The 27,681-nt window shown below is 39.0% G+C and overlaps 1 protein-coding gene across 6 annotated transcripts in view; it reads right to left on the reverse strand.

Annotated features, from left to right (window-relative positions):
- OSBPL6 (oxysterol binding protein like 6) overlaps positions 1 to 27,394 on the reverse strand; it is an 89,237-nt gene extending 61,843 nt beyond the window's left edge. For 5 of the 6 annotated variants that reach the window (XM_032189905.1, XM_032189906.1, XM_032189903.1 and 2 more), the window contains exon 1: positions 27,340 to 27,394. The gene's annotated coding sequence lies outside the window, so the exon portion shown is untranslated. Of the gene's footprint in view, positions 1 to 24,375; positions 24,412 to 27,339 lie in introns of all 6 variants that reach the window. The other variant, XM_032189902.1, reaches the window with a different exon arrangement.
- Between the last annotated feature and the right edge of the window lie 287 nt (positions 27,395 to 27,681).

The raw sequence follows: 27,681 nt of genomic DNA on the forward strand, positions 1-27,681 counted from the left end.
ACATTTGATAAAAAACAATTTTAAAAGCCCTGTGATTATTTAAGGTGAATTTAAACTTTTTAAAAATAGGTCACACATAAAATGATATATTGCTCTTCCTCTCTAAATGCCACAATTTCACACTTTACATTTGTAGAAGTAGATGTCATTAGGGACATTTTGGAGAGCTACTCTGAGTAACAGTGAGGCAGACCAACCACAAAACCCTCAGCAAGATTAGACACGCATCACAGAACTTGGAAGGAGAAAGTTTGCTTCTTTTAAGGTACGATGAGAGAGAAGGTGATTGGATTATTATAGAAAAAAAATATTTCCATCTTTTCCTGAGCACAGACAAGTGCCCTGAGTCGGTCAGCTGCTCACCAAACATGAGCAATCAAACGTGGACTTAAATTGCCAAGGCCACATTTCGAGCACTTTGCCCTATGGTAGGCATTAACATCCCAGCAAACTGCAGCCAAAATGAACAGCCAAGAACCAGCACGTGGCCCTCAATGGCCAAAGGCAGGGATTCGGCCACAACAACAGCACACTGGAAGGGACAGAAGCAAAATCTTGTAGTCAACAGAAAACTAATGAAGTTAACATACAGTGCTGAAAGAGGGCTCTTCGGCAGTCCTGACCATTTCCACCCAGGTCAGCTGGCCAGAATGAATCATCAGTCACGAGCCAAGTCACATCTTTTCATCAACCATGATCTTGCCTAATGCATAAAGGAAATTAAAGATTTTTTTTCCAACACTTTCAAGGTTGAAGTAATATCAGTTAAGGATGAATTTAGATGAAATCTTTTCTGTCTATAACCCTACAAATGAAAACTTCATGTCATCTAAAATAACCTCTTGCCCTCTGATGATCATGAACATCAGTCAAGTAACAGAGAAAGTTGACTGTTGAACCTCTTCTCTGTTTCCAATTTTATAAGACAGTTACTTTTATATCCCATGCATGTGAGACGTGTAAAAAGCCATGTAGTATGAACTACAAGGCTTTCTACTAACTCAGAAAATACAATCTTTTGTGTGTGTGAGGGTAACAGAGGACTGACCAATAACTGCAGTGGAGGTCTAAACCTGTTGACATTTTGGCTTATGGAACGATCAACATGGCAGGATTGAGCTTGAAAAAGGAATCAGAAAACCAGTTGGCATTGCTCTTGTCTACTACAGGAGCTACAGTGCTACTATAGTGCTACTGCAACTACTCAAAAAAGCTGATTTTTTTTTTTTTTTGGACTTTTGTGATGGAAGTACTACTATCTCTTTATCAAAAAAATAGCAGTGGGAATTTAGAGGATATCAAAAGAAATCATCACTGGTAGAACAAGGATTATGTCTAATTTCTCATAATTAAGTTTTTATACACTTTACAGCAAGGAAAAAAAAAGTATTGAAGTATTCCAAATGTTTGGTGGTGTTTTGTTTGTTTGTTTTAATTTTTCATTAAAGTTGAATTGCAATTAAATATTTATTTAACTGAGCAATTATTCTTACAGTCTCCTCATCTGCAAGGTAACTATCCAGAAGACCACCCTAAAAAAGAAGCATTCCAGCAAAAGCATTGTCCTTGAATGACCATATCATCTTGAATAAGATTTTAGGAACATTTCCACACATACTTCTTGGCTGACAGCATCACTTCCAGACACAATGGCATTATTTTTCCTCTCAGTGTAAATTCCCATATGTCCTTTTTCTACAAATGGCCCGTAAAACAATTCTTCTACTTATCTTTCCATTACTAACATGTTTTATCATACTTGAAATAGAAAACATAATGGCAAAACAATTCTTACATACTTTTAATTAAACAAAATAAACCTAAATACAGCCTGTTTCCCAAGCAGGATGAATAACCAAACAGGGAGCTGCTCCAGGTCTCCTGCAGTCCACGAATCCCAGACAGACTGCAGAATTAGGCATAGGTATCGTATGTCTGTTGCTTCCTAGCTTCTTTAGGTTACCCCTGCCTCTGATGGCAATGTCACATGTGATTTCTGCATTGCATCATACGCATCAGCATGAGGGCTCACAGAAAGCATTCACCTGGAAATTTTTACTCATAGGTTATATGATGTCCACACTAAACAGACAGACTGGAAACACAACCTTTCTAATACTCAGAATAGTTTTCTGGAACGAGCCTATAAACTCACCACGAGAAGGAAGCAAAGTTCACTTCCAAAATGTAATTCAGAGAATTGCATTTTTTAAATGCAACTTAATGAGTAATTTAGAAAAAAAAATGTGTTTCAAACACGAAGTGAATTGTATGATGCCTCACCTTTGTTTCACAATACAGGTAAGCAAAGCAGCCCAGGCTAAATTTATCAAGTAACAAACAACCATAAATTAGACCATTGCATTAGGACCAGTAAGTGACTGCAAACCAAGCTGCATCTGCAGATACAACAAAGGCAATATGACTTCGCAGTATTTTAACCTTGTTCAGCAGTTCCCAAGATTCGGGGCATTCTGCTTAAAGGGAGAATGGCTGGTTCTTTTGTAATTGTAATGAAAAGACATACTGAGTTTTAGGGTGTACAATTTTTAAGTGCTGGAGAAAGTACCAAAGAAAATCACCGAATTAACATGTATCTGCTGTCTCAAATAGTTTGAGTGAAATGCTTGCTATACTGTATACACAGGATAGTTTGTGCGCCGGTACCTAAAGACATGGCTATAAAAGTGCCAAGTACTCTCAGTGCAGCACCAAGCAGCTTCCAGCAATTTGTCCTAAACAATATGTAATAGAATATGGCCCTAATTCATTTTCTCAGTTTTGCAGCAACCCATTATAAACTTTTACAACCAGGAAGTGTTTGAGGGACAATATAAGGTAGCAGCTTTGCACTCAGGTACACAAATTCCTTGCAACAACATGAAGCATTTCCAATTTGCGTTAAATAGAGACAGAAACAAAAAAAGCAATTTTCTACAGCTCTACAGCAACTGCTGAGAATGTGTTATTAAAAATACCCTTCTGTGTTTTTATCCAGTGCTGATACACATCTGATTTCAAAATGACCAAGTACATCACTAGCATTTGTGCTTCCATTACCTGAACAAAATCCCACTACCTATTTCCTCAAGCACACAGGGGCTCTATATCACATACATCTATCATTTGACAGCCCAATCTTCAAAAGTAGTCTCATTACTGACAAAACCCAACACATTTTTTTCTTTCTCAAGTTTCCTCTGCCTTCTTTTCCTCTAGTACCTTTGCCTCAATCCTCCCATGAAGTTTCACAGCTGACAGTACAAGAGCATCACACTTCACATCCATCTTTTGCTTTCCAGAGTACATCTTCATCTGCGGTTGTTGCATTTACTCTCCACCAAAAGGATACACATATGACAACTGTACCAACATATTTGTGTTGTGCTGCAGGAGTCATTACTAATATTGCAATGGTTGTATTAATATATATCTTAAACCTCAACAACAAAAAATGTCTCTTAAAGTATGATCAGCTAAAGTTTAAGAGTGTGTGCAACTAATACACTCCAAAGATAAAACTGAATGGTAACTCCAGACATCTCAGAGATTACTCCAGAATCATCATGTGCAAGTTTTTGTATGCACAGTTCCAAAGTGTTTTACTATACTGGGGTGAGGGAAAGTGGAGACTTCTGAGTAAGGACTACAGACAGACAGATACACATAGACATGAACTTCTGAGAGAATTAAATCTCATTAAATGTAAATCTCATTAAATCTCTTTTTTTTTTTTTTTTTCATAATTATGTCACATTTCATATGGGTATTTTCCTAATACACTATATGGCCTACATTAGAGATCCTACTGCTGACTGACTGCTCCTAAATATAATCTGGCTTCTGCAGCACAGGAATGTAAAATCAGAGTGTACAGCAGAGCTACATTCAGAGGGCAACACTGAAGTGAAGATTTCTTTGGTGTCAGGGAAATCACAGCTGGATATGAGGCTTTGTCATAGTCTGAAAAGGTATTTCTAGTACTATTCTTCCCTGCCTTTTAAGTGTTGAGGTTATGTTTTGTCAACCTGATCCATAAAACATGTTTCCCCCCACCTCATACTCCACAATAAAACACTGTCCCACCTGAAATGCTGTTCCTGGCACAGAACATTAAGCTGAGCTCTACCACCAACCTCCAGAGAACGTCTTAGCAGGAGTTAGACACCCAAACCATTTTTATGTAGAGGACAAGCTTGTTTTCCCAGACCATATTTTCACATAGAGGCTCAAATAAAAATCCTATTTCATTATTTATAATGATTATGCCCTATCATTTTCTAACTCATTATAATGAATATGAAAAGGAAGCTATAGAAAACTAAAGAGCTTTTATGTTAATTAACAAAGTAATTATACGTTGTGTTTTTTTGCTTAAACAAGCCATTTCAGCCTACAGTGGTTACCCTTAGAAACCCAATCTTCCTGTGGCAGCTGAGTGCCAATACCACAGTTATTTGCTATAAACCATATTAATCTACATGCCAAAAATTCAAAGACTAAAAATGTCACAGAGACCACATCATTCATTTTACCTGCTGATGTTGATTGTCAGCTTTGATAGTCATGTCCGTTAGATTTAAAGTACAAATAAATGGAACAGAAAAAAGTTTGAGAACTGCAGCAAGTATACAAGAGTATGCGTATGGTAATGAACTGCTGTAATAAAATGAATCTGAGGGAAGTTTTCAATGGTCACTAATATTTTGGTAAGAGAACTTTACAAAATACACAGAAATTTTAATCCAGCACCATCAGGGATAGTAAATGCTCAAGGAAAGTCAATTTATGATCAAAGCCTGCAATACCCATAGGTTCAAATTTGTTTCGAGGCCTCCTTTACAGTCTCAGCATAGAAAAACTGAATGATGAAGTGCAAATAATAGAAGGATTACCAAGCAAGCGTAACATAAGATTAAGACTGCAATACCCACAATTGCAGGATGATTCAGCAGATAGTAAGAGAAGGATGCATTACAAACTACCTTTACATTGTCTTTGAAATTTGATTCAGCCAAATACAATGATTAATACAACCTATCCTCTAAATGGGGACATTGCATAGGAAAACATCAGTGAGAGAAACGTCAAGTAAAATATTCTGAGTTTACATTTTTCCATGTTTGTCTAGCAGATACTCAGTTATTTCCCTTGACTTCAAAATGCAAAGCTAAAGCAAATAGCTAGCAAACAATATAAAGTCTAATATTAATGTTTCATTTTCTTAAAATGTTTGCATGTTTTCTCAAGACCTTTATGAAACTACTTTATAGTTTGTCCACCACAAACATGTATCTTCTTACTTGTCTCTCCTCCTGTTTCTCCTACTGCACTGACTTCATCAAGGTAGACCTGGCAGTTAAGAGGTTTTCTCTTTTCAAAGAGAAAAAGCACTGACTTGTGAATGGCTTGTTACTACATGCAATACTAAATCAGCAGTAAATGCAGAACATAAACCTATCTAGCACACAAACAGTGACACAAGCACTGGGGTTTTTCTGTAAAGGCTCACTCAAAACATGATAGGGAGGGACAAGGACAGGAGAATGACCTTGTTCTGCCACTTCTACATCAAAAAGACCACAAGGACTGCATTTTTGTATGTTCCATGCATCAGAGCAAAAGCATTGTCACATTTCTGTTGCCTTTTTCTTCCCCTACCACCACCTTTATACATTCACATGGCAACCAATTATCCCCTTACCATCCTGAGGAACATTAACTGAAAGCTAGCAGTTCACAGATTTTTAGTTCAGAAGAGTAACCTGCTATATGTAGGTTGACTTCATTACGTCAACTACATTTGGTTGGTTATACAACAAGAATTATTTCAAGAACATTCAATTAAATTGCTTATTGTATTATCAGATCAACAGCAGTTTCTGGTAACTGAAGATATTTTTTGAGCAAGACTTTCTTCATGACTTCATCCACTAGACAAATAAAAGCATACAGAATGGAAACGCTAAGAGAATTTGATACTCAGATTTCCAACATTCTATATTTTTATTCTGTCCTGGCTGTCATTATCATTTCAAAGCCAGGCTTCTTCATAGATTTTTTTTTTCCTTTGCCTGAGTCAGAAATGACTCATCACACAAGTTATGATGAAATGTCCAAAAAGACGGTACATTCAAGCGAATGGAATAGAGCCAAAGGCTTTTTGTACCCTTTCTTTCAAACATCTTCCAGTGACAAACACATTATCTGTTCCACATGGACATAAACTAAAGTTAGTACTCTTTCTCTTAAAAAACTTCTAATCACGACCCTACTAGATAAAATGGAGGAAGGGGAGAAAACCAACCTGCCTTCACTGAATGTTCTAGTCCTACCCCATCAGCTAAAACAGTCCTGCTTTTTGCTGCATGACATCAGGATGCAATTATGATTTAGAAATCAAAAAGAGAATGCTACCTTGACTAAGGCCATGTAAAAGTCTGCTACAAATAGAAGCTCCAATGTATGATCAATTACCTGGATATTTCTTCCTACAATTTTCAAGCACCTATTAACATAAAACAAAGAGGGCTGCAATAAATAAATAAATAAATAAATAAATACAACTCCTTATGTTGTCCTGAGCACAATACACCCCAACAAACAGTATTCACAAACTTTAAGCAAAATTGATTGTACTTCACTCTGAAGAAGCTAGGTTATAAACAGAATTATCCAGGTAGTCCACACCTATTTGCATGTCAGTTCAACTCTTCTTGATCTAACTACTGTGCATGTCATACAGCATATACTTCATAACCCTTAACTATTCAGCCACCGTAAAGACCTGTCTGAACAAGATGGCACAAGAAGTGGTATTTAAAATGTCTGTCATCAAAGAATCTCTCCTTTTTCTATGTGGTTGGGAACTGGAGAGTGCAACTACTACTTTCATTCAGAACGGGTTTCAGGAAATCAGGGAGCTCCAAGCAGCATGGAGAAATTAAAGAACAGAGAGCACAGGATAGCAGTCATCAAGCTAACACCTTCATACAGTTCTCTGCAATTGAGAAATTAACTGAACAGTTCTCCCTTAAAGAAAACCACACTCCAAGATACTAACTGCTACTCCAAGGGAAATAAAAATTGCATGCAACTCTGCTGACAGAGTTACTGAACATGGAAGGTTATTAAAACATAAAATGTAAATACCACAATGACATTCTACAGCTTAAGGAAATGGACAGAAATAAATGATACCTACATTTTGCTGTATTTGCCCTACAGACCTGTATCTATTTCATTGTCTTTTAATAGCAGGTGAATGTCAAGCCACCTCTCTTCCAACTGTTGTTTAGCCATATAGAGGCAGCTGTTTGTAAATCTGCAAATACTCAAACAGAACTTCTCTGTGATGTGGAGAAAATGGTACAATATTATGCATCTATGCGTATAATTTCTACCAAAAAAAAAAAAAAAGCCCTTTTTTTCTTCATATGTTTAAAAAGAAAAGAGAATAAAAGGCAGAAATTAGAGGAATGAGGGATGTTTTATACAAATACCTAAATCTGTACATTTTACTGTGCTTCCGTATTAGAACAAACCCAAGATTCATCATTTTATTTATAAAAGGAATCCCAGTTATTTCCTATTCAGCTAAGCTGGCACACCCATCTCAAATCAGAGCTGTAATTCAAAGCTCAGGAAGAGTCAGAGACCAGTAAGTCAGAGGTAGTCACCAGCTACTGGTCTACTATATCCAAAAAAGTCACAGGAGTCACCAATACAATCAAGAAATGCTTTGCCATCATAGAACACACTAGAGCAATTGGCACAATCTTGCCTAAAAGCCCCTGGAGAGCAGCCAGAGCTGAGGAATGCAGGATTTGCATTATTCTCCCTCCTACAAAGTCAGCTAGGACAGTAACGTGTCTGTGACTCACGGCCCATGCTCCACACTGCTGAAACCAGCAGTGCTCTGCAGTGCCCTAAGCACACATACAAATCAGACATTTTACTCACAATGGCACCATTCTACTTTGAAGTGTCTTATTTATCCTGAAATATTAATGTTTTAGATTTTGACCATTCACACATCTAGTGGGCTGAAAGAATTTAGCAAGAACCAATTATTAGAGAAATACCTTTGTTCAAATATACCACAGCACTAGGCTTAAGACCTAGTATTATTAAAAGCAGCATCCTAGCTGAGATGATTTAATAAATACTTGAAAGTAGAAATGTTGACAGACAAAAATAAAATGTCTATGCATTGGTACAGCCAGTTCAAAGGTATGACACACATATTTGTCACCAGAACAGCATGAATGAAATTGACGCTGTCATTTAACAGGCCTCATTTCTTACTCCAAGAGGTACATTTAAGGAACACAAATCCTTTTGTCACTGTGATCTGCCCCACAAAATAAACAGATCCATTCCTAAGGAACACATCACTTGCAAAGCAAACCCACCAAGAAGAAAACAGTGTCATTAAATACTTGCTCTTTGGAAGAGCTAACACGCTTGTGAAGATTGACAGCACTACAAAGCTGCTGCAAAGCAGCAGGTGCTGCTCATGCTGTCTTTCTTGAGCCAGAAGAGCCGCGGCAGATGCAGCACACAATGGCCAAATATATCATCCTTAAAAACAATGGGACAAAAACAACCACCAATAACTTAAGACGAGCACAGTGTCTCATGCGGTGGTGTACATGTATATCCATCATTATCATGAGCAGCATGGCTGGGTCACCAGATGTTTACCTGCAGCTCCTTTACACCTGACAATGCCACCCACTCCTTGAAGCCACACAAGGTAAATGTGCACCAGTCCCTGACTAAGGAAAAGTACAAATCACTTATAAAAGAGTATCCTGAAACTTGTCACACAAATAAAAATATCACAAGAAAAAGAAGTCAAAACTGTGAGCCCAGTACTATATTGAAAGCATTCCAATTAAAAGTATGCATGTACCAGAATGAAAAACAGAATATATACATCTAAGAGATGGCTTTCCCTAAGTATAGATAATTAAGTATTCTTCAATATCTCATATTGTGCTCATATCTGTTGATAGACTTTGTTGCATTATTTACTGTCATTTGTCATTCAGAAAGAAACAAAGATTGTAAATTTTCAATTACAAAAAAATCAGTCCTTTAACAAGTAAATTTGCCTACAGCATACGAACTGAAATGCAAAGATTTGAATAAGACACATATCTTATTAGGCTATCGATAAAACTAATACTCTAAAAATAAATTCTCTCAGAAATTAGATCAGCTGCAGTATTGTGAGAATCCACAGCTGCATCTTTAAAACAATTATTTTGACTAGATTTTGTAGAGCATAAAATCCTCCCTTTGTTTTCTTCCTATTTGAACATAACTTTGCTTATTAATTACTGTTATCCCAGAAAATACAATGAGCTAAAATTATGACAAAATCAATTATCCATTGTATCATAAACAAGTGCTACAAAAAACAACAGCACAGGAAAGACAACAGACACTGCTGAAAGGTATGTTGAACAACAATGGATTTGCTCTTTCTTTTTCCTTAATTGAACAGGATCATGTTCCACCCTTGGTGCCAGCAGTCTGTGTACACAAGAAAGTGGCCTTTTTCTCCCCCCCCCACATTTCTGGAGCAGTTGTGAACCATCAGAAGATACAGGTCAGTTGTATCAAGAACGTGCACACTTTCAGGGCTGATCTGATTACCAGATCAAGACTGGTACAGTTTCCTAGGATCAAGCGCAAGTTTTTCCTCTTGCTCAAATTGCCAGGACTTACATAGAGATTGCAAGAAAGAAAGCAGCATGGCATGTGACAGGTGAGTATGAACACTGCTGGAGATGTATCAACACTTCCAAGTCACTGCAGTACCTCAAGACAACGCAGACAGTCTTGCTCTCTTGGTAGTGCATTGCACTTCCATTTCTAGGATTCTGATGCAAGAAGACTTACGATGATGGGCATATTTCTGACTTCTGGTAGAGCAAGGGCTTGTATAGACAGACCTTCTGGACTTAATGTCCACTACAAAACTGCATATGACACTGCAGGCTGAAATCAGCACCTCAGGTGGTTTCTTCTACTTCCACAGTGTTATGTTTCTAAATAAAGTTGGTAAAAACAAAGAGCAGAATTATTGCTGAAAATAAATATAGTGCAGCTCAATTGGATATCACAGGATTGTTGCAGGAAGTGAAGGTTTCTAATTTGTGTTATGTAGCAGGCCATCATCAGAAGACAGCTATCATCTCTTTCTATACTCTTAATTCCCTGACGTATATAAAAGTGCAGTTCTATTCTAAAAGTTGCCTGATAAAAAAAAATGTTTTATACTACTTGATCGGCTTCTGACATCAAAACTCACTATGTAGTTACTAAAAAACTAATTCTGGAAGTATCAATGCTATTGACAGATCTTGAAGTGCATGCAAGAACTCTGTTACTGGCATTTAGTTTGCACCCTTTGCCTACCACCTGCATGCCAGTAAATACTCCTCCTTATTTTGTTCTGTACATGTACTACATATGCCACAGTAACGTTTTACGAAATAGTAAAAATGTATCAGGGAAGTCAAGAGATGATTCATTACCAATGACCATATACCTTTGAAGAGTTAAGTAAAATGAGGTGGTTTTTGACTCTAATCTAACTAACACCACAGTGACTCACCAATCCACTTGACTTGCATAACAATATACGACAATGCACTCTAGCATATGGATACAAGCAAATAAATAAATAAATTAAACAGCCCAGAGAGTCCCTTCCCAATTACATTAATAGCGGACATACAGAAATGGTTTCAGGAATTCTATTTTAATCTAATAAAAATAATAATGCATAGAAATCTCCTGGGAAATATGGGATCGGAAGAATAGAAACTAAGAAGATTAATCATGCTGCAAATGAAGGAGATAAATGGAAGAGGAAAGAAAAAAGTTATACAACTATAGAATGGTCTTTTTTTTTAAAAGGAAATTAAAACTACTTTGAATATTATAATGAATGTAATGTTTAAAATAGGAGGTAATCTAGGTACACCAGGCAGAATTTACTGAACAAACTATGAAATACACAGCTTTGCAAAAGATAAAGTAACCTGCAGTAACAGTAAATAATTTTTTCTCTACCTTCTTTATTTTCCTTCTAGTCAATGGACAAAAATAATGATTTTTTACATACACATAACAGAGAAGGTAGAAGGAAGAAACACTTCATAGAAGGTATTCTAAGCACTGGGCCTCTCTGTTTCTTATTTATAACACATAAGAAATGATAGGAAGAATGTTATCTACAGCCACACTGTAAAAATATATAATTTTTTATTCTCTAAAATAAATAAATAAAATCTCTTTTACATAGAGATGCTTTATACTGTGGACAGTGCATCCAAATGTATCATCTTTTCATTTTAGTTAGTTATGTTTTAGAGATTAAAGTCAATATTGGGAAAAAATTATATATCCTAATAATAACCTCCTACATCTATATTTAGACCTAAAATCTAAACAAAACAGTAATTCCCAGCAGTAGACAGCCTGGCTAGAAAGCTGTCTTTTTTCTCAAAGGCTCTTGAGAAAAATCTGCTCCAATTCGTACAGCAGGATGACTAGTTTATATGCCTAGCTACTTCAATTGCTTCAGGTTTATAAACATGTTAGCAAAAATGGAAACAAAATCAAGCCCAGACTCTCCAAAAGATGAAAACAGATCCTTTGAAATGGGGCACTCTGAAGACTGAGTTTTAAAGGGACAGGGCAAACTTCATCAGCACTTTTATGTAGCAGATTTGTTATGTTCTGCTACCGTGGCAATTGATGTTCTTGTAAGTAGATGAACAGGCAATCAGAACTTCACATTGATATCAAAACATCATGCAATAACATGGACACTAGTCAAATCATAATAAAACAGGACATGAACAGGAGTGCCCTATAAAAACATCAAATAAATTCATACCACCTATTTAGCAGTCTGGAGAAGGGGGTTGATTTTTGCTGTAGCTTGTGCTAGAGCCCTGTCACTCGTAAGCCAGTGCACCCCAATTTCTAACCCCATTTCCATATGCATGGCTCCCCCATAAATAGCTGTGATTGTCTGCAATAGCAGCCACACTAAAAGCAGCTGACAGAGCAGAATACTACAGAATACCAGTGAAAATTAGATTTTAATAAATTAGGATGCACATCAATGTAACAGGTTTTGTCAATCACATCAAACCACAGTACTGGAGCAAAAAGCCTTAAGATGACATCATCGGTAATGAAATTACACAGCAGAAAAGCAGTTAAAGGAGAATGCAGCCCGTTCTGGACTAACAAGCAGTGCCTCTGTACAAGAACTGAACTGGCATCCAAATGATAGAATGAAGTCACTCTTAGTGACACCTCAGGTGATAAACTAAAAAAAAAATAAATAAATAAACACACCTTTCTCAGGAAAACCACTGAAAAAAGTTATTTCCTATTTAATTATTTTTTCTGTTGTTCTCTTCTCATGGGTTCTTTTATTCTGAAGGACTTCCATGTTGTATAATTCTTTACTGGCTGAAGAAAACAGTCAATGGCAAATTGCTCAAAATGTATTAAAAAGTTCAAATGCTCTCAACAGATATATTCAACAAATACTTTGAACAACACATGAGCTATCCAAGCGGTCACAGACAGTTCGTGTATAAAACCAGGAAAATAAGCTGGGTTAGCAGCATTAAAGCAGCTACAGCATCCCGCTCCGGATGCAGAGACATGAGCCTTTGCCTGGCCTGATGCCAGGGCCTGCCCGCAGTTATCCTCGCTGTAAGTAGGCAGCTCTTCATTCAAGCTGGGAAGCAAAAAAGGCAGACAGATGTGGTACTAGCCATATTGCTCCCTTGTGTGCTGTTGGCTACAAAATACAAGAGTGCCTTAACCACACAGAACTGATAAGCCACCTGCACCCAGAAGGGATCTTTGGCAGGTTTTGTATTAGGGAAACAAAAGGAAATATCAAAGCACTGATAAGGCTGTTGATTTATTTTTAATAACAAACAAAAGAAAACAAAACTGAAATAGAGATTTTTCAGCAATGACAAAAGATTCCTGTGAAGAAATGCAGTTTTAGCATAACAGTTGCAAGATGTTTGGAAAAAGATGCTTTTTTTTTTTTTTTTTTTACCTATCTGTATTGCTCTTTAATATTTCCCATGTTTTCCTTATTCTCCTTTTCTAAATGGTTTTCTATGCTCTCCCATGTTTGATTTTTTCCGCTGTTTTGCTCCTTCATCCACAATGAGGGGCATCTCCCCACTCCTTCCCAGGGGACTCCTTTCCTTCTTCATGTCACTTTTTACATTTTTTTCTACTCGTCTGTTTACTCCATGCCTCTGATTATTTTCCACCGCTTCATCAGAGAAGAGTTCAAGCAAAGACAAAAAGCAAATGGGAAGCAACAACATTCCTTCGATGCTTCACTGTTTTGAGCATGGAAGCGTGCCACTTCTGATGAAAGGTTCCAACTGGCATCACAGCAATCCCTGTGGTATTCGACAAGGATGTTATGTTGCTCAGGCAACCACTCTTAATTGTCTTTTGGGATGCTGAGCAAACAAGACGTTTTTTCCTGGGCTGTGTGAAGGTCACCCTATCATGGTGGAACCGAACACAGGTCAGTGCTACAGCAAGTGAGGCACTGGAAAAAATAGATGAGGCAGCCCTGAATGCAGGAACATGTCGATCATGTATAAAACTCAATCTATTCTGCCACTACAGCCATCTAAGATAATGTGTACAACACAGTTGTCATACAGGACTAAAACAACTACCATGCCAGAAACATTAATGCTATTCTAGACTCAAGCTGAACACAAATCTGAATGTTTCTCGTGGCTTGAAAAAAAAAATAAATTAAAAACCTGTTTATATACAACAGCATCCTACAAGAAATAGATTGTCAACAACAGTTTGGCAGGGCACTATTAACATCTTTTAGAGATTAGGAAGATTTTTTTTCAGAAAATCAGTCTCTGTTGAAACATATAAAGGCAGAAGCTTTGAGAGCAGTAGCTATTGCTTCAAAGTTCCTCCAGAAGGTTCATCTCAGTATATGAATATTTTGCATCTTAAAAGAAATGCACCATATGCTAGGATGGCTCTTCTTAACTAGAAAAGTCTGCCTTACATTTTTGGAACAGGCAAGTTTTTCCTCAGGCATGTTTATTAACATATTTCATAAACTTCAAACCCTTAACTGAAAAAAGAACCTACTTTGGCTGTATCAACAATGCATATTTTTAGTTCAGGGACCAACAGAAGGAAGAAAGATGAAGTTTCAAGTATCATGGAAGAAAAGTCCATTTCAACATTAAAACATACCAATGTGAGCATTCCATTGCAAACTTACTCAAACGAAACTTCTATTTTTTTCTCCATTTTTGCTTAGAAATAGAAATTGTTTGCTAAATTTAATCTGAATTTACTAACAAAGGTACAAAAAGGTACAAAAAGGTACAAAACTTCAACTTTTTAAGGGGTTCAACACACTGAACCCATAAACTGCTTTTTAATCTAACAGAATTAAAGATCATCTGTGGATGCAAGTCCTGCCTCTGCATTTTCTGCCTGATCCACAGCAGGTTCAGATCTGCCTCTATGTCTCCGGTTCTCACTTACACTGGAGAACCATGTGACAGATGCCAGGCAGAAACTTCCAATGGATACTTTTAGATGTTACCACAAATATAGAACATGTAATTATTTTTTTTTTTATCTGCACTTACTCCATTTTCACTTTAATCTCTGCTCTGTAACACGCAGAGAATTCTCCAGCCCACATTCCTTTGTGTAATGTCTATCTTCCCTGACTTTCTTCAAACATACAGACACCGTAGCACTGTATAATAAGCACATATACATACGAAATATAAGGTCTAGGAAGTGATGGGACCAGCTAGTGAGGGCAAGAGGTGCTCCAAGCTGAGACGCCTCCCAGTCCCACCCTGCCAGCAGCTGAAAGCCCCTGGGGAAGCACCACAAGAAGTGTGCTGTGCAGAGATGCCAGCGACACAGGGCTCAGCAGAATTAAGGTGCCACAGCCAGCATGTGCTCAACTTCCACATGGAAGAGAAAAATATTCTCAGAACCATTCGCAGTACTTTTCTGAGGAAGCCGTCTTAAGTATAACTCAAGTTTTTTCCCATGGATCATTCCAGTTCCCAAAGCCTAAGAATAGCTCTCACTCAATATAGTAAGAGGTACAAATTTAGTGATTTCTGATGGACTTATTTAGACAATACTGGTTGTGAAGCTCCTGTAAAATCTTTGCTTGGCTGGATTTGCAAGCACTTGCAACCATTTTTGGCCAAAATTTTCTTACTCCAGAATGGGGATTGTTTCTTACAATAGTTTTACCTTTTCAGATAATTTTCACTGTCCAAGGAAAGCATACAGTTCTTTAAAATGAGAAAGAAGATTCTATCATTGAGAACACTTGAGTAAGACCCACTAAGGAAGCCCATGTTGTAGAAAACTGACTATTGAGGTTTTGCACATCCTGAAATGCTGACTCCAGCACTTACTACACCAACAAGGTCAGCGATAGCCTGGCTTACCACTCAATGGCTTTCAACTTTCACAAAACGTATGCAGAGGCATTTTCAATTTAATAATGACACTTTCACATACAGAATATAAACAGATAGGAAAAGACATTTTCTCATTTAAGTCTGGAGGAAGGGAAAAATGGAGCCATAATTCTCTATTACATATTATTGTGCATTCTGGAACGTTAATAAAACAAGTGACAGTGGTGAATGGCATTCAGGAGATAAATAACAAGAAAATTAAATTAAGAATTTTCCTTAAAATTAATACGACTGACAGTATATTAATTTTCTGAGGACCTATATATGTAACTGAGGAGTTAAAACACTCCTTGCATTATTTGGCACTCTGAAAGGGAGGAGTGAAAAACAAAAACATTAACAATGTTTTCATGCATTTTTATTTTGTTTTCAATTCTGAGCTAATTTGGGGAAGATGTTTTTTGCTGTTAGAGATATTTACATGCAGAGCATGGAGTTTCCAGCATACACAGCCCTTCATCTGCTCCAGTGGGACTCCGAAGGGATAGTGTTTGAGTGCTTCCATTTGCAGGACACAGACTCTACAGAATAACAGACTTGTGCTATTCTTGGGCATCCACACTCATCATCACTTGAACCAAATCATTTTTAGGGACTTTGTATAATATTTAGAGGCAGGAAGACGGGACACCCCTCCCCAGTATAAAATAAATCAAAACACAACATAAACTACCAAACAAATGCCATATTGTTTTCATATCAAAGACTATACGTTGAAATTTAATAAAATACACTAGCAGCAAAATGAACAACATTCTGTTGACATTCTGTACTGACATACTGGCAAGAAAAGTAATATGTATGGTTTCTATCACTTAGATTAAAAAGTGATCTAAATTACACTGCATTTAAGCCAACAAAAAGACCTCCAGCAGTAAACACCTGAATAAAAATCTGGTTGTTTCAGTTACTATTTTGATGAAGTATTAAATATACCTGCAATTCTAGCAGGACTGAATCTCAACCTGAAGAGGAAGCCAGGATACTAAGCATTTTCTTCCATGACATCAGGCTTCTACACTCTTTTATTCCACAGCTGCCAGGATCCAACCCACACCTCCACCTCTGCTGGTAACAACCACCACACGACTTCATTTGAGGTCTCCGACAGAGCCAAGACACCATGCTGGCCATTGCCTCCTCTGATCAAAGCAGGTCCAGCAAGTATTGCTCCTCTCCTTGTTCACTGACCTTGACAAATCACAGAGAGAGCTTCCTACTCTCACTTGAGATGCTGAGCAATTTAAATATTCCACCACAAGGTTCAACAAAATATTGACAGTATCTAATGATAAATTTGTATGAATAAAACTGGTGGCCAAAACACAAGCATCCTCTTCCCTGTTCCAGAGGAAGGGCACAGATTTATAAAACACAACAGAATAGAGTGTTTTATTTCACATTTTGCTTGCCATGAAGACTTAAACATCTTGAGTTTGAAATTTTAACTCAAACCATCAGTTTTTCCTGTACTTCTAGTGCCATACAACTCCTGGCTTGAAGTTCAGCATCTCGTTAAGTTTCTCTTACTGCTGCCTACTGATTTCATAGCTACTGAGAAATCTTGTAATGTTACCTGACAGCAACATCCAGGCATAAGAATACTCCTGAAAAATACATTACACACAAGGGTAACACCAGAAGTATTAAATACACTACTATATTAAAAACGCTAATATATTAAAAACCATAAAGACACAGCAAAAATGGAAATACAGCTAAAATTTTCTCCCTTTGCTCCTTGTTTCCATTCACAAGTTACGACCTCTGGTTATAGGCAAGGCAACTCAGTATTTGTCAATTCACAAGAATAAAACTGTTTGGCTGCATTGACTGTGAGCTATCTACCATCTAAACAGTGAAAATACACTATATCTATTTATACATAGATGTTATCTCAAAAAATTATTGTGCATTATTACATATTATGCAGTTATAATTCAGGCACATTTACAAATAAATATATTTGCATCAGAGGACTGAGTTGCAAAGAAGTATCCATGTTCTTCTCAAAATTAGGCCCTATTCCATGTTTTTCAGTTGAAGCTCTTCATGCATGTGCATATTTCCACTCAACAGACAGACAAAAATATTTCATTTATCCCCTTTTTTTTCTAAAGAGCTCTTCAGGACAACTTCATACCCAAACATCATAAAATATTTTGTTAACCTTACCACTTATTTTATCTCAATATCAAATATCAAGTCCTGTTATAGAATTCTTTCTTCCTTTGAAGGAGAAGTCACTCCAACTGTAAGTCATTTTTTTTAAGTAACTCAATTTATTTTTGCTACACTCCCTAGTCCTAAGTCAGCATGTATCCAGATATGTGTCAGAAACCTCAGCCAAGATGCCCATAGCCATTTATACAGAAGAGAAACTCCCATGCTGTATGCAATACCTGTTCCAAAATTAGTCAACATCAGAAAATAGCAGTAAAATAATTCTTGAAACACCACCAAAGAGACAGGCTAAAAAAAAGGGCTTGTAAAGCTAATTGTCTTAGTGCTACATAGCGACACCTGACAAGTAAGTGTTTTGGGACAGCTTCCTAAATATCCACATTCCAAAAGGAGGATTAATAAGAAGAGAGGAAAAAAAGAAAAATAAAAAAATAAAAAATAAAAAATAAAAAAATAAAAAGCAGTTTAGATACTCAGTTGGAAACAGCAGTGTTCTCAAAAGAAAAATCTCATATTCATCCAGATGTATGAACTTTTTTTAAACTCTCTCTACAGCTAGGAAATGCACCAGTCTTCATGCAACTCCAAATAGAGCCTCAGCAAGTCAGTAGGCAACTGTGCCAAATGGCTGGTATGAGTTTGAAGTCTGTTATTAATTCCTTTTAAATTTTTAGGTTTTAGTCTTTGAACTACTTGCAAAATGTTACATTCTCTCTTTAATATAGTAATAGCACTGGGAATGATGTGCTTAATTTTGACTTTGTCTTTTACTTTATCCTTTAAGCTCTTTTCTTTAAGAATGACTTTGTCCTTACAGCTAGACTGTTTAATAACAAAGATGGAAAAATGTTTTTGTGTGCAGAAAGAACTGGAACATGGTACTAAATGTACTGAAGCATGTACAACGTTTATTATAATGAAAAATACTGAAATATGTTCTCAACTTGCTGCAGCATTACTAACCAAACTATACAACTATGGAGATTTGCAGATACAAGCACATTTCTTGGGGCCATAAATACTTCTGAGCTACTGCTGGGTGATGCTTCACTGCCCAGCACAATCCTGGGCTGCAGATGAACAAGGAAGGCAGCTTCATAAACTCAGGCATGCCCTAAAGTGGAAAATATGCTCTCCCTGCTTAAATTTTCTGGTACTGCATTCCCAACAACAGAGCCACTTTGCTGAATACGTAGAGTTCAGTTGTTGCCCACATAGCCTTTTTTTCAGAGATCCCACATTCCCCACCTACATTTATGTAGGTCTTTATAGCTCATTGGGTGAAACTTCATACCACACACTCCCTATAAGCCACTCCTACAATGTAATATTAGTCTTATGTTCAGGCAAACATTGCAGCAAATATTACAGGAGAAACTTTAGCAACATTCTAGTATCCTTGCAAAATCCATCTCCTCCTAGAATGGAGCACTGTTGACCTGAAGTATTTTGTTTCTCTACTTACATCTAGCAGAGCAAGATGCAAGCTGGTGCGTTCTGCTTATATGCATATATGCTCTTATTAGCAAAACAAAAATAACGAGCAAAATCCAAACATTGACATAATGCTATCTTTCACTTTTGACCTGCTGTGCTACCTTTGATCATGCTGTTCCCTGCTACTCTTGATAAATGTATAGAAACAGAAATGCAAAGTGCATATTTGCTTCAGATAAAAGTATTTTCTCTAATTCAGACCTAAGGTATGTTCAAAATATGTTTATAGGGAGATCTAGAAGATCATTAAAGCAACAAAGAATGTAATAAAAATGAAATACATCTGGCTTGGTCATGGCTCAAATAAAACACGCTCCTAACTTGAAGTACTTGAACAAAGGCTTTAAAAACTTGCCACAATTCCATCACGCCTTAAGTATTTAACTCTTAAACACAAGCTATGGTTGGCAAAGAGAATTAAATGACAAGCACTAAGTATGCATTATACAAAATATAAAGATAAATAAAGATTAGCTGTCTGGGAAATGCACAGAAGCCAGAGAAGACTGGAATCCTCACACTTCCTCATTTATCCTTTAATGGAAAAAATTGACATTAGCTGAAAAAGTATTGATTTTCTGTGCTGCAATCTGTGGGAAACTGAAAAATTGAAAGTCATTTTTTGCAGCATACTGAGATTGTTTAAAAAGAAAAACTTCAGAGAGGTCTGCTTGAACTACTTTCTGGATCTCACAATACAAATACATTTATTTCTGTTCAGACTTGTCCTTCCAAATAAGAAATATTTGGAAGTTATACCATTGCTTTTAAATCTGCTTCTGAATTGTTTAAATGTACGGCCCACCTCGACAGAGTGACCAACATAAACTGCAAAAATATTTCACTCACTGTCATTAAGAAACAGAACCTGACACTGCTACTAGGTAAAAAGTCCATCAGGAAAAGAACTGGTTTTCCTTGATATGCTCACACTGAAAATTTCAAAGCATTTTGTTTACACTTCATTTCACTTTTTCCCTAGAGAGTGAGCTGTGTTTCCATATTATCATAAATCAGTAGGTAAGAATGGAAAAAAAAAATTGAACTGGTCAACTGGATTGTGGTTAAGATCCAACACATCATAAATCAGAGGACAAAAGCTGGAGAAGCACGTCTTGGTGCTGGAAACCTGAATGACTAATGAAAGACAGGGCAAGAACACACTCCTGCTGCATTTAAAAAAAAAAAAAGTTTCAAAAAATAATTTGCATATTTCTGAGAAACTAAACAGATTTATCTAACGTTTGTGTTTTCTCCAGTGTTATATCACACAGCTATGACACATTTTTCACTCCGAACTATCCAAGAAGCAGCCAGGAAGGCAGAAGAACTGCACATTCCCCAAGATATCTGTGGCCTAAGAGCAGTTTGTTTCGATCAGCTTTCAACATGGGAATATTGCCAGAGATACTAAAGTATGAAACGAATAAAGCTGCCATGCCCTCCTCAAGCATTTCTGCATTTCTCAGCACAGTACATGGTGTCCACAGCCGGATGAAACAGAAGAACAGAAGAAAGAAAGATAAACCCATACAGCTTGTCAATGAACACATGTGGTGGCATTGAGAAATTAAACTTCTTTGTCATGAGATGCTGCTCCTTTTCTCGAGAGTGCTGTGAGCCTACCTTGCATCAACCGCAGCTTAAACATTGCTGCCTTACCAAGCTTTAAACCCCTTCAACTGTTGTAATATTACAGATTAATTCTGAAACTACTTCTATTCCTTAAACTCCCAGGCATTGCAAAAGCATGTTGAATTACTGAAGAGTCATGTAAAAGCTTGAGGGTTAGTCAGCTTGACTAATTCTAATCCTCAAATTCTGATCTGAGGCCTACCCTATTAATCCTGAATGCACATTTCGCAAAATACACAACCAGGATTGTGTCAATTAGAGGCAGAAACCACCCATTTGATTTTCTTTGTAAGTTCTGTCACACAGCAGTATTTATGGTGCCTGGGCAGGGACATATTTCTTCCTGAAACTGCAACGTGCAGCTACTTAAAAAAAAAAAAAAATGCATTGCATGTCACTCTGCATTGTATACTGCAAACTGACCACTGGCTTTATGTGTAGGGTGCACTGCCAGTCATAAAAGAGACCAAGAAGCCTGCTCAGTGGACTGGCATATGCTTTATATTTAGCTTCCCATAGTATACGTGCAAAAATACAGGTCACAGGGAAAGTTAAAGAACTTTTTTTTTTCCCCAGGTAATTGAATATTTTTGGTTGTGATTTTTTCATCCAAGAACATTAAGCCAGGTGCAACTATGACCTGGACATAGTTAACATGAGTTACATATACAAAAAGAAGAAAAAAAACACAGTTGTCAAGTGTACATGAACTCAGAATGATAAAATTCAATTAGCTGACAGGAAGAGGAAAAAAAAAAAAGGTCTTATGCATCAAGAATTATTACAAGGAAAGTCATAGAATTTGTCTGCCTACAGAACTAACCTTCCAGTATCAGAGGCATGCTGACACTTCATATCCAGACTCATTCTCTAAATAACATATACTCCATTTTATATCAATCCCATCCTGTTTTCTGCAACTATCTTCTGCACAAAGTTTGCTTTCCAGAAACATATTAAAACCATGTTCATGCAAACATGAATTTTAAACACAGAAGAGGTAAAACCTCAAGTCAAATTACCAGCTTAAAATCATTCCTGTGATACGTTCACAGAAACTTCTCTTGACCAAAATCCTCTTTATCATCACATTACCCATGCTGGGATTGTCACAGGTGAATGGGGTGGGCTGGTTGCAAGAACAGAAACTCTGCTCAGTGTCATGCAATCTAGTATTGCTTTATTAAACATGACATGTGGCCAGAGATTTCTGTTCAGGATTGCCTACCCTGTGAAACATGCACTCAAATCAAGGTCCAGGTGAGACTGGCACCAGAGAACCAGGGGAAAATGACACTCATGCCCTGTGACTTGATGTGTCCAAGTCCTGGCTGGTGGCCTGGGCCTTGTAACAGGCTGCTCTCCCTCCAGCTCAGTCTTCTAAGTGTCATGTGCTCATGTCCTGTGTCACGCTCCCTCCACCTCCCACCCTCAGTGTTAATGTTTTAATTATTTATTGCTTTCTCATTTAAATTGTCAGCATGAACCACCAAAGAGAGCTCCAACTCCATAGTCCGTCCAATTAGCAGTCACCACCAGTTTCTACAACTGTTTGGTCTCCCACCCCAATTATGTTACAGGAAGTGTGAAGTAAAGTTCTTCTATTGATTTTTCCATTGGAATGGACTTAAATTTCATAAATGTGAAATATTTAACTGAGGAACATAGAACCTTCAAGAGATGCTCAGGGACGGCACTCTGCTAAAAACAGAAATACCATCCCCCAAGCAAGGATACATCAAGAAAACTAAGTTTCCCAGAAATAAAATGATTTTTTGCCAGAAAACTTACTCTTGGAACCTAATGCACCATGACACCTGTTACTTGAAGTCCCTGCAGCTCTATACAAAGCTCATAATCTACTAGAGATTCCTTTACACCCCAAGTTAATGAATCCATTATTTTCTTCAAGAGAAGCATTCTCAACTAGTATTAAACAATATTCACCTTTAAGGAACACACACAACAAAAATATTTAATTTTGTTCCAGAATGCAACTGTTCTCCCTGCTGCAGTGATGCATTTCAAAGGATCGCTGTACAAGCTCTTGTTAGGCCGTTACAGCTGTAATGCATTCCCAGGGAAGCAGTTACAGCTCCAAGCCTGCCAGAGTTCAAGAAGCATTTGGAAAATGCTCTCAGACATGTGGATTAATTTTGGGGTGGTACTGTACAAAGCCAGGTGTAGAACTCAATGATCCTTGACAGTCACTGCCACTCGGGTTGTTCTAGGATTCTGTAATTTTCCAGACCCTTCCTCTTAGTCTTTTTTTAATCTCCAGCTTCCTCCTCCTCCTCCTTCAAAGATTCACTTCTTAAAGCCGTGAATCCATACAAGAAAAAAGATACAACATTCACCAGTTTCCAACCTGGTGATGGAGGCACTTGCATTGAAATCATTCGCACAACCAGTCTGCAGCTTTCTCAGAAAGACAGGCTTGGAAATTCTGCACCTTCTCGAAGACAGGCTTGGGAATGCAGCATCTCACTCCCTGCTGCCACCCTCCCTAACCATGTATACCTCTCAAGCACATATTGACCCACATTACTTGGAGCCAGCACCCAAACTAGTTGCAGGTTCTCTGGGGTTAATACACAGAGAAAGTAATGCAGAGTTACTAAGGTCCATCTATTTTCCATTGTAAGGAGCAAGCAGTAGTGTCTGGGTTATGCCAAAGCAGTCAGAATAAGTCAGGTTGGAAGGAATCTCTGGATGCCACTCCATCCAGATCCCCTTTTAAAACAGACACACACGCACACGTACACACTTCAACTCTGTTTTCTTTCAGCAGTTGTCTCCACTATTTTAGTATTGTTCACCTTTTTTTTCCCTACCTCAATAACTAAACTGGTCTATTCAGCCTAAAAGTTTCCTTAAAAGACACTGGTTTGACTGCCTGTACATCATGACCCTCATGCTCTTCTCCTATCTTCTATATTTCACGCTTTAGCTAACCTCACTGTGACCGGCTTATCAGCTGCCTGCACTGAAAAGCTCTTCCATTATTTTTCAGCTCTTCTGAAAGGCACAACCCTGCAGAGGGAAGTGCTAAGAACACTGTTCAACAGGACAAACACAGCAGCATTTAAAGAAAGCTCTTCCCTGCCCTTAGGTCTACATTCTGCCTTTATGTGCATATACATGTATGTCTATATACTTGGCAGAAACAGCTGAAAGCTGCAGGTTTGTATTCACAGCTTGGAAAACCTAGGTATGCAGGCAGTTAAATTAATTACAAACATACGTAGATAACATTATTTATAGCACAAACACTACTATAGTTTAATATTCTTAATGTTTCATAATATTTCAGCCAAATTTGGCTAGCCTCAGCCACCCCCTCATTACACAACTTCCTCCCCATTACACCTCTTACAGTTGGAGTTTCCCCATCTATCACTACAGCTATGTTCTGAATTGGTCAAAAATCCAACACCCTTCACATGGCCTAGGTAAAATTACTCACATTTGTATATATTACCTGTTGCCACTTCCTTTGACATTTAGAACCTTGATGCTGCAAATTCAACCAAAAAAAAAAAAAAAAAAAAAGAGTAAGCATTTACTTTATTATTCCACTGGGAAGGACTTTTTATTAATCTCATTAACACCCATCTTAAGAAAAAAACACAAGCCTGAAGGAAATTCTTGAAGAAATTCCTTTTAGAAGTGCAATTGCCCAGAGTAACATTCCCCATGAAAATTATCTACAGAAACTGCTGCCTTTTCCCATGCCAGTAGAGTCAAAAACTTCAAAAACATTTAGTTACCAGTCAAATAAATAAATAAAGCTTCACAGGTTTTAATCATCATATACACCAGAAATCTCTGGGAACTGTTTGAATTGTTCAGTGTTTAAACAAATATGTTAGAAAAGACAGGAGAAACAGACAATTATTTTCTATCCTGTATATAAGACTTAAGAGTTAATTAAACCATCATCACAGACTTACTGTATATATGTGCACACAGTAAAAATGCAGACATACAACTTCAGTAGCCCTTCCTACCTCCCACTGCAATGCCAGGAGTAGTGACAGCAGGTTCTCCAGTGGGACATGGCAGGACTGACCTACAGGGCTAATGTTCTTTGGGAAATACAGCTCTCCTGAGACAGAAACATGTGATACCAGAAGCCTAAGCTCTCAGAAATCTTAAGAAATATGAAAAGCAAGCAAACAACAACAACAAAACACAGAGATAACCCATGGTAGTATCTCATGTATTAGGCAGCACAACAGCTAAGCCATTCACATCCGTCACACTAAGAAATCCGGTGGCAGATCGTACTTCAGAAGAAACGCAAGGCACCACGGGGTAGATACACATGCACATCCTATTCACACGCATGCCGAAGAAGTGAAGGAAAATGAAGCAGTAATATGAATATCCCCTGCCTCCATCTCCAGCCTGGGCTGAAGGAAGAAGTCACATCTCCAGCAGCACACACAAGAGAGCAAGAGGCGGGGATGGACCTGCTGAAGAAGCTGCAATGCTTTACCTTTCCACAGCCACAGTGCCTTTGCAGCAAGGCCCGAATGGGCTGCTCAGTTGCAGAGTAACACCTGCGAGCAATGTTACATTTTTGATGGTTGTACAAACAACACATCCAAACATCTAAATGTAAATATGGTACAGCCTTTCAACACCAGCACTTGGAAAAAAACAAACAAACAACAACAACAACAACAAAAAAACCTCATTCATACAGATACACAAATCAATGTTTGCTTATCCCTGGGTGGAACCAAAGCAAAATAAAGATTAGAAAAATGGCAACAGAAACTTGAAGCATCACGGACATGTGTGAGTAACCTATGAATGGGCTAAGAACTAAGAAGGGCAAGTGACAAGAAAGGCTGCTGACAATAGCCCTAATGCTACAGGGCTCAAAAGCCCTGTGAAGCATCTGGGAGCGTACAGGAAACCAAAAGGCAGTGGAAGAAGCAAGCTTGAGGAAAATTCACAAATCCTGCGATATTTTGTTTTTCCAGGTATACATCATATTACTTACTTGTACAGAAAAAGTAGTTCAAATATAAACATCATTAGGATATTTTAAATAATAAATGTTTAGGTTGTTTGCATCTCTTAATTTATCTGAAATGGAGAGAAAAGAGATGGTATCCCTCTTCTTCTGCCAACTTCTTAACCCAAATTAAAAGAAAACTCTTTATACTATATATACATAAAAATAAATGTCCTATTAAACTTTTAAGATCTTGTCATCCATACAACCAAATCTGCTTAACCTCTAGAGGTCAAGGTCATGTCATTCATACCAAGATAAAAAGGTCTAATTACAGTATCTCCAGCTACATGGACAAAGACCAGTTATTAGAAAAGATCTATTATAAACCAAACACAATTATATTATACAGAAACCATTAGATATTTGATGAGATTTCAATCTTTGAGCTGGTGTCATTCTGCAAGTTAATCATCTGGAGAACAGAAAATCTGTTAGGCATGCAATTAAACGTACTAGTTCCATTAAAATGGAGTTGATACAGTTGATTGTACTCCCAAAATAGCTATTTCCTCACACCTTCATCAAAGAGTTTTCTTCACCTACTCTGTGAGCGTCTGCTGCTGACGCTGCCTGTCCCTTCAGCCCTCGGCTAGGACCCGCGGACACTTTTGCTCGGTTGGGCTCCCCTCGCAAGTTGCACTACAGCTCGCGGTTCGACCTTGGACTCCCAGCTCGCCCCGAGAAGTGCAGCAAGGTCTTTTGTTTCACGTACTGTTAGTCCATCGCATCTGCATTGCCGAAGCTTTGGGGAAGAGCATCAGCGATGTAGTCGTGCAGCACGCTAAAGCGGTTGCAGAATAAAATTAAGCGATGGGCCGAAACGACGGGCAAAGCCCACGTCAGATGCTCGCTTTAAGCATCAGCACTTCTGGGAAGAGGATGCTCTCCAAGCCGCTGCTTTAATGAATTCATACGTAGCCCAAGCGCTCGCACGGGTTTTGCAGCAATGCCAGGACAGCGGGAACGCAGGCCGTCCCTGCCCCTATTTTTGACAGCGAGAGGGAGAACGGGCACACGGCGGTACCCAGCGCGAGCACCGGCTCCGCGCAGCGCCCCGGCGGCGCACGGACCTGGCGGGGCCGCGTCCCGCCGCCCGCCTCGGGGGGCCGGGGGCTGCCGGGGGGGGGTCTCCAACGCGCGGCCCGGCTCGGGGGGAGCCGCGGGGCCGGGGGCTCTCGGCCGCCGGTTACGTAACGCCGGCTTCGCCCCGGCCCCGCCGCGGCGCTCGCTGCCGGATCAGGCCCCGGCTCCCGCACCGGGCCCCGCAGCCGCCGCCGCCGCCTCGCTCCCACCCTGATGGCGACACCGCACCGCACCCCGCACCGCACCCCGCACCCCGCCGGGCCCGGCGCCGCGCCCCCCTCCCACCACCACCACCACCACCGCCGCCGCCCAGCCGCTCGGCGCCCCCACCTCGTCGCCGGGATCCGCGGCGCATCCCCGCTGCGGCCCGGGCGGCTGCGCCCCGCCGCCGCCGCCGCTCTCGCTCCCGCTCCCGCCCGCCGCAGCTCCCCGCCCGTCTGACGGAGGGAGGGAGGGAGGCAGGCAGGGAAGCAGGGGGCGGGCAGCCGCTCCGCCGCTCCGCCACGCCGCCGCCGCAGCCCCACCGCGCCGCCCCCCGCCCCGCCCGCACAAGGTGCCCTCGGCGCCGCATGGCACCCGCCGGCGACAGGCGGCGGTGACAGGGCAGGGCAGGGCAGGGCAGGTAGCCGGGGGGCTCGGCGGGGCCGGGCGGAGGGCAGGGGACGGGAAGGG

The sequence above is a fragment of the Aythya fuligula genome, chromosome 6, assembly GCF_009819795.1.
Source record: "Aythya fuligula isolate bAytFul2 chromosome 6, bAytFul2.pri, whole genome shotgun sequence".
NCBI classification, from domain to species: domain Eukaryota; kingdom Metazoa; phylum Chordata; class Aves; order Anseriformes; family Anatidae; genus Aythya; species Aythya fuligula.